Source organism: Brienomyrus brachyistius, chromosome 9, assembly GCF_023856365.1.
Source record: "Brienomyrus brachyistius isolate T26 chromosome 9, BBRACH_0.4, whole genome shotgun sequence".
Classification (NCBI taxonomy): domain Eukaryota; kingdom Metazoa; phylum Chordata; class Actinopteri; order Osteoglossiformes; family Mormyridae; genus Brienomyrus; species Brienomyrus brachyistius.
Window position 1 is genome coordinate 19,638,491 of NC_064541.1, and position 8,828 is coordinate 19,647,318.

The window sequence follows — 8,828 nt, forward strand, 5'->3', positions numbered from 1 at the left end:
CTCAGCACTAATGGGGAAACGACACCCCTACCCCCGTCACTGGCTGGCCATGTGGACGTGAGCTACATTCAGGGAAACCTACAGGTGACACCAGCGGCCTTCTGGGGCACCAGCTTCTGAGGGGCCACCCAACAGCCAGCAAATTTCATCAGCTACCGGCTACCTGCCTCCACGATACGGCACTGGTGGGGGGTCGCCATGGCGACTTGGGTTCGTGGCTTATGCGCCTCTAGGCTTTTCTCTCAGGGGGTGTAGAGTGAGAGAGCCCAGCCAAACATTTATTGCAAGCTATGACAAACTAAGGTACGCTTAAAAAAAAATAATTATTATTACACCTTGACATGAGTAACACAAGCCACATTTTCAAATATAACTGTCCATCCATCCATCCATCCATCCATCCATCTTCTGTAACCACTTACCCTATTCAGGGTTGCAGCACAAGGCAGGGAACTATGGGTGCAACGTGGGGAACAACCCAGGATGGGGTGGCAGCCCATCGCAGGGCACACACACACTCACACCATTCACTCACACTCACACCATTCACTCACACACACACCATTCACTCACACTCACACCATTCACTCACACTCACACCATTCACTCACACACACACCATTCACTCACACACACACCATTCACTCAAACGTGCACACCTACGGGCAATTTGGTAACTCCAATTAGCCTCAGCATGCTTTTGGACGTGGGGGGAATCCAAAGTACCCGGAGGAAACCCCATGGCATCACCATGCTGCCCTATAACTTTGCAATCTAAAATTTCATAATATGTTCAAATCATCTGACCAGCAGGGGATGCAATTGCACCCTTCCACCCCCAGTAAAATTACTATGGTTCCCAGTTCGCCAATACCCTGTCTCTCACCTCCGAGAGGCCATCCGTCACCCGATAACAAGTCTGGAGTTGCGAGGCTGGCCACTGCAATTGTGGGCCGGCGGTCAACGGGCAGTAAATAAGCCCAGGGGCAGCAGCACAGGTAGAAAATGCACTGGACAGGTTTATGGCACGTGGACAAACAGCTGCCACTTTGACAGCCCTCATACAGCCTGCTTTACTACAGGCAGGACATCAAGACGTTTGTCTCCATGCCAACGGGAAAAGACGAGCAGTCCAGCATACGCCATGCCGCTCGAGGAATCTATCCACTGTCACATTTAACTAAATTAATCAGCCCAGGACAGTGCGATGCTCTCCCAGCCAATCCGCTCCTTCCACTTCAGTTATAAGTATACCCTGTCATCAACAAGACAGGCTTAAGCATCAATTACTATGCAAGTGAGTCTCTGCTCCTCAAACAGCCTATTCAGTGAACACAGAAGGCTATTCATTAAACATCTCCATTCATAAATCTCGATGATCAAGAACCTGCCAAGTCCACTGTTACCCGCTAAGTGACTCTGTAGATCACCGCACTGTGACCTTGAGAAACTGGCTTTATTCATACTTTTATTCCTATAATAAATCTATTTATTTGACGGAGGATGTTAGAAGAAAGACAAGGGAGAGATGCTGGAGCTGCGAATGAGCCTCCTATATCAATGTGCGCTGGAAAAGTCCCGCTCCGCAGGAGAGTCAGAGTGAGAAACAACCAGTAACCGTTTAGTAAGCAGGGGCACTTGCAAGAGAGGAGCACTAGAGTAATGCTACTATCAGTGTAACTGAAGTGCAGAAAGGGGGTGGAGTCACGGGGCAGAGCCACGGGGGCGGAGCTAAACCACGGCTCTTTTATGCAGGGCGGCAGAGTTAGGGCCCAATAAATATGAAAATCTGTCTCCCATACTGATACAGATTTTATGGAAGTAGAATTTCACATAACTGAAAATATCGCACGAAATAATTTAATATAGCCAAAAGTTAGACAGACAACCACAGTTTTAGTTAAATAGTTTTCTGACTGATACAATAATTTTATAATTTGTCAAGCCGGAGAATATCACAGTCCTAAAGTAATAGAAATATAAAACAAGACTCATTATATCTTAATAGCTTAACCTTAAAATAAGTAACGTGAACTCTCACAATTATTACTCTCTCGAACAGGAGCAAATTTAAGCTACACTGACTGCTCTACAAAACAGAAGCACCTTACAAATGAAGTGTGTTCACACACAGACAAAATACAATCATTATTAGTCCTGGAAGTATTAGACATTTTACTGCAATAATTCCATTCCCAATCAGTCACTAACAAATGCTATATATCATGTACGACTTTGATATATTTGATTAATTTGCAGACGTTTTTGTAAGGATCAGAGATACATCATCCTGTCTCTGGGACAACTGAGGTTAAGGGCTCGGCTCAAGGGGCCAAGTACGGCGTCTTTATGCCGACCGCAGGATGCCAACCGCCAGCCCGGTGATCACTAGCACAGGGTCCTGAGCCTGAGTTTCTGTGTTTGCGTCGCATTGTATTCCTGCTTTGCATCATTTCTTGGTTGTTAAAATAATTTCCCTTAATTTTCCATTAGCTTACATATTGTATCTATGAACACATTCTGCCACACCCTAACCCTGCACAAGTGTTTCTTAAACTGTGAGTCATGACCCCTTGGGGGGGGAGGGGGGGGTGACCAAATAACTGGGAGGATTCATAAGATGAATATGCAGAAAAAAGGTGGTTCATTTTCTTTTGTCTCCCCACCCCAAAAAAATTATCATTAGCAACCTATTAACCAATTGTATTAATTTCCTCGGCAGTTGCGAGTATTGAGCAATGTGGAGGTCGACAGACAAAACAGTTTGACCACTGGAGCAGACTCTGAATCGCAACACTGGCTAATAGCCACAGGCTGGAAGTAGCCAGATGGGAGGCGATCCTGCCTCCCCACTCCTCCTCCAGTAAGAGCTCCTCTTCTCTTCATAAATGTTTAAAGAGACATTATCAGCGTCAGTAAATTCACCGACCCTTAATATTGGCCGACCGATATATCGACCAGCTGAGAGGCAGGTCTCCATCGCCGGGAGGTCGTGTGCCCCCCTTCCAGATGCCAGCCCTCACCTCCGAGGAGAAACTCCACATCTGGGTCAGGGACGGTAAATCTGCCCCATGCACCCCCACCTCCCTCCATTATTCCCATAACAGATTAATTGTCTACAGAAAATAAGATTAATAACAATTGCCACCATAAATAAACTGTCCATTTTATTTCTTAGCACAGGCCTTTGACCCTGTTGCTGTAACAAAAACCTCCAGGTTTACATGGAAGATTTACACTAATTATAGGCTGACACCAGTGTTTCATATATTTTACAGCACAAATGGATGCTTTGTTGGTCCACTGAGGTGTGGTTAAGGGTTTTAAGGTGCTAATTCTGTCCGACACCAGCTAAATATAGTATTTTGTATCCACTTAGAGATGAGAGGTATAACATCGTATGTAATTAGAGGGTATTCATAGATGGATTAAGGTCTAATAACCACAAAGGAGCTGCTAATCAGGCTTATCCTTCTAGTAAATTCCATCGCCATGCTCTTGGCCCACCCCCCAGGAAAGCCCCAAAGATGGGGGTCCTTACTGAGAAATGGTCAGTGGGAAATGTGCCTGTCATCTTGCCGCTGGATGAACAAAAAGCACCCTGGGTTTCTACCATTTTTGCTAGAGGAGTTTTATTGGTTCTGCCAGAAGATTGCAGGCACCTCAGTGGAGATCCTCACCTCCTCAGCCTGCATGAGCTGCTGGCTATTCTTAATGGACAGGAGTACGGTCTGCCCGCATTTTCTATTTCCATTTCCAGAGGATGTCAGCCTCGAAGGTTCCTGAAGCTAGAGGTGGAAAGTTCAGGTCCAGAAAGTACGAGTCCAGACCACGGTTTTGTTTCAACAAAGCAGCTGAATATAGAGTCACTGAATGTGAAATTGGTTGGTTGAAACTAAATGGATTTTAATTTTCTGCCTGTAGTAGGAATAATGCAAAGGTTGTAGGTTTAAAACCCAGATAGCAACATAAACTGTAACCCTACTCTGTACATTGTGTCACTTTGGATAAAAAGCAGCAGGTAAATTAAATAAATATTTTTTTTATATTTAATGAAAACTATCTGCGGTCTTTGGGGAACATCTGGCCAACATGTGCAGTCAATTCTTTTAAACCAAGAGCTTCAAATGACTCCATCACCAATAGCTAGACAAAGGAATACATCTTGATTCGAAATCAGCATTTCTAGTGAATTCATTTGCATGTCGTTTATGTCATTTTCATGTCATATTTCTTACACTTATCCTTTGCTCTGTAATTTCTGTCTGCACTGTATATTGCAAATTACCTCATGTAAAATTCTGCACACAACCATAATTTACATTTATAATTTATTACATTTATTTTTCCATAATATATTTGCACCTGGTTGCATGCCGACTGCATTTCACTGGCTCTGAACAGTAACTGTACTCAGTACAATGTCAATAAAGTTGAAACTAATCTAATCAAACTCTAAAAATTTCAAATAGCATCGATGTGGTTCTGTTCGTTTCCTTGTGCGTGTACACGTACACACACACACACACACACACACACACACACACACACACCTGTGCTCATATCTTTGTGGGTACCATCCATTCATCTCTACGGGGAAAACTCTATTCCCAAGATGACAACCTTAACCTACCCAGCCCTAACCTTAACCTACCCAACCTTAACCTTAACCATAAGTAACCAAACAAAACATTTTTAGTTTTTTTATTGCAGTCACAGATTTTTATAAAAAAGAGCTTTCCTGTGTGGAGACTTAACCAAAATGTCCCTCTAACTTCAAAATAGCAGGTTGTATCACATTGTGGGGAAATTTGGTCCCCACAAGGTAATGCGTACCTAGACCACACACACACACACCAGCGCAGTAACATTTAGTGCGCAATGATTTCCCGCTTGGGGAGGTTTCACTCGTTTATATCTCTGTTGAGAGAAGCACCACCGACACACTCTGACTGCTCAGGCTCCGGAGCTGGAGAGCTAATTGCACGTCGCATTTCTGCGGCGCAGATTTAAGGAGAGTGAGCTGTGCCGGAAGAGAAAGGCCCCACTCACCCCGCCTCTACGCAGCTATTAATCACCACGCAGCCGCGACCGGCCATTAGCATGACATGCTGATTGAAGCGGATTCTGCTGGCTGCACCAGCTCTGAGGGACCCTCTCTGCCACAATGCCATCCTGGAGAACAATTACAGCCCGGGATGTGGACGTGGGGGGCGGGGGGCACGGTGACCTTAGGCTTCTCCACAAAGACAGCTAGGGGGGGCCGCACTCAAGTCGCAGTGCCCTAACTGGATTGTTCGCCCCCCTATCTGGAATGCTAATATGGCCGTTCACAGTGATTTGTGACCCCCTTATCCTACCCCCACCCAAGCCTACCTTAAGGACAATGAACAGTACGGACAGACAGGGGTAATTAATCTGAGAGAGTGTGTATGTGCATGAGAGAGAGGAAGAAAGAGAGGGAGGGGGAGGGGCAGGAGGAGAGAGAGAGAGAGAGAGAGAGAGAGAGAGAGAGAGAGAACATTAAAATCCACCTGGATTCCTGATAGACTCCTGATATGAAATAATACCGTTCAACCTCAGGTTCTCCATGAATGTTACACCAACAGAAAACACACACAAACTAGGTCAGGGACAGACAGGTAGTTTATTAAGAAGCAGGTATAGCTGATACTGTATGAGCAGATGTTTCTCTAGTACAAGACAGCAAAAACCTTAACCTAAATTTTAAGCCCAGTGAACGTTTCAAAAGACGCAAATAAAATGAAAAAATCAGGCAGGTCCACGGGACTCGCGTCTAAGCGGGATCATCACGGCTTCGTTTTTTGGGACTTGCTGCCACATCTGGGAATCACGTATCACGTGGACCTGCTGACATCATCTCCTTCACCAGAATGACCCCACGTCCTCTACCGACAGACCCTCTTAGAACCCAGCACCTCAGCCCACCACCCCCCCCCCATCATTTCCCCCAACTACATGTAAGGTTACGAATCTAAGCTCTGATTTTATCGCCATCAAATTTTAGTGTCCGTTAGACAAATGGTACGCGGACATTTATCTACAAAAATGTACATTCTCCCACCGAATTGCAATAAAAAGGGGCCATATATTCTAAATATTGAGGCCTCACGGGGCAGAGGAAAGGGACAGGTTGAGATCCATTAACAGAATAATTAATAATACTCATAAAACTGATGTGTAATATTTTTAACATTGCATCCCGAAAAGTCAAATGCCAAAACGGTTTGAAATTGTGGCAGTCCACCATAATTTTTTATTATGATTATATGAAAGAATCCAAAATACACACAGATGTTGAAGGTTCGAGTCCCAGGAACCTTATGGGAAAGACCGCCCCCTACAGACTGTAGCAAGCAGCCCACCCAGGTTCAGGACGGCCCATTAAAAGTAAATTCATGGTTGAGATCGGCAGATCATCAGCTTTTCAAACAAGCTCCCATAGAAGTAAAAGAGAGGTCCCTGGAAAAACCTACAAGGTTTTCACTCATGGATGAGCGAATAGCATGTTAGGGCTATTTAAATGCTAGAAATGATGAACGGCACGTCGAGGATTTCAGCGGCCCCACTAAATACGACTCCCGCTGCCAGCAATGGAATGTTCCAGAGAGCCCCCCCCCCCCACCCCGGACCCAATGATAAAAGTGAACGTAACTCCACACTGGGTGTGAATCTTAGTAAACGGGGAGAAATCCCACATTATGATCTGTCATCAATCACCAAATGGGTTGGGCCTGCTTCCCATTGGTTGCTTTGCAGAACGGCTGGTGATTGACAGGGCATAACAACCCCACCCGCTACGAGGCTCCTGAGCTCAGGCTTCTCCCACCGCTGATGGGAAGCTTGTCTGTAGGACGTGGTCACGAAAGGGAGGCCTTCAGGCAGGCCTGCCTGACACTGGCTTCTTCATATCCCAGCAGCCCCTTATCCCGGTCCACTAACTGCACGGCGTCTCCCATTAACAAACACTGTACCCCATAATAAGCTCCACGTTGCCACATTCCCCCCTGCCCCACCCCGCCATGCAGATCAGCCAGTGACTAATTATCACCAATTGCACAACAGCTAAAATCTGGGTGTGTGATATTCTCTGTTGGCAGGGTCATGACAGGATTTATATAGTTTGAATATCACCCAAAGGCCTGGCGGCTGCCATTCCCATAGCATCGGCCCCCATCCAAAACCCTCCCCCACCACCATTTCAACACCTCAGCTCAGATATCCACACTCAAAAAAACTTAAGAGCTCCATAACCCTATAACAGCTATTGAAGTCTTAGTATGTACATCAGAACAACAAGCAGAAGATTAAAGATTCTTATAAAATATCTGGCTTTAACTGTGCATTCAAAATGATTATAGTCTGTAATACAAAAGTACCAAAATGTAACAACACCCTTTGTGGTATGAGATGGACACTACATTGCTCTTCTTAACCTTTTGGAAACTTCTGCAGCTTGCACAATGCACAGGCCAGGTGGGCCGTTGCCTAGAGACGGACCCTTACCCAATGCACAGGCCAGGTGGGCCATTGCCTAGAGATGGACCCTTACCCAATGCACAGGCCAGGTGGGCCGTTGCCTAGAGATGGACCCTTACCTAATGCACAGGCCAGGTGGGCCGTTGCCTAGAGACGGACCCTTACCCAATGCACAGGCCAGGTGGGCCGTTGCCTGGAGACGGACCCTTACCCAATGCACAGGCCAGGTAGGCCGTTGCCTGGTGACGGACCCTTACCCAATGCACAGACCAGGTAGGCCGTTGCCTAGACACGGACCCTTACCCAATGCACAGACCAGGTAGCCCGTTGCCTAGACACGGACCCTTACCCAATGCACAGACCAGGTAGGCCGTTGCCTGGAGACGGACCCTTACCCAATGCACAGGCCAGGTAGGCCGTTGCCTGGAGACAGACCTCTGCCCCGCCTCCTCCAATTCACCTGAGAGCAATATTCACTTTTGATCAATGGCTGGATGACAGGCACGCAAATGTTCTCGAGGGCAGGGGTGCCCCATCTGCTGCACAAACCCACCTGCCCCACACCCCCACCATTAGAATCTCTGCTGCTTTCCTTAAGTCCCCAACCCAGAACCAGTGCCTCCTGGCCCAGTTCTCCTTCACCCAGCCGGGGCGGAACATCGGGCGTCACCGAATGTCAGCTTCTCTGACATTAAGCAGATGGTGGCTCCTTATCCTCCATAACATGAGCAGCTTCAAGTATTTTCTATATCCCCTCACCCCCATAAAATAATAAACCATGCAAATGAGTTGCAGATAACTTGTTGTGGTATTATGGTTCAGCATTCAATACCATAATACCACAACAACTCATCTGCAAACTTGACAAACTGGACCTCAGCACCTCACTCTCCAACTGGCTGCTGGACTTCCTAAGCCAGAGACCACAAGCAGTAAGGGTTGGAAATAACACCTCAAGTACCATCACACTGAACACAGGGGTTCCACAAGGATGTGTGCTCAGTCCTCTGCTCTTCACCTTATTGACCCACGACTGCACACCAACCTACAGCACCAATCATCTGGTGACGTTTGCGGATGACACAACCCTGGTGGGTCTCATCACCAAGGGGGACGAGACTCACTACAGGGAAGAGGCCAGTCTTCTGACCACGTGGTGCAAGAACAACAATCTCCTTCTGAATGTCAGCAAGACCTGTTTACCGTTTACTCACTGTTTACTGCACATACATGTTTTCTGTTGTGCTGTACTTGTACTGTTGTGCTGTACTTGGACACTTGTCTGTCCCGTCTTGTCTGTCCACTGTATTTTTAGTGTTTAGAAATAG

General features: G+C 46.5%; 1 long non-coding RNA gene across 1 annotated transcript; it reads left to right on the forward strand.

The window, feature by feature from the left end:
- Positions 1-7,452: 7,452 nt before the first annotated feature.
- LOC125749143 (uncharacterized) lies at positions 7,453-8,028 on the forward strand. Its single transcript, XR_007399789.1, has 3 exons — positions 7,453-7,543; positions 7,636-7,773; positions 7,912-8,028. It is a non-coding gene; the product is annotated as an uncharacterized LOC125749143 (long non-coding RNA).
- Positions 8,029-8,828: the final 800 nt, after the last annotated feature.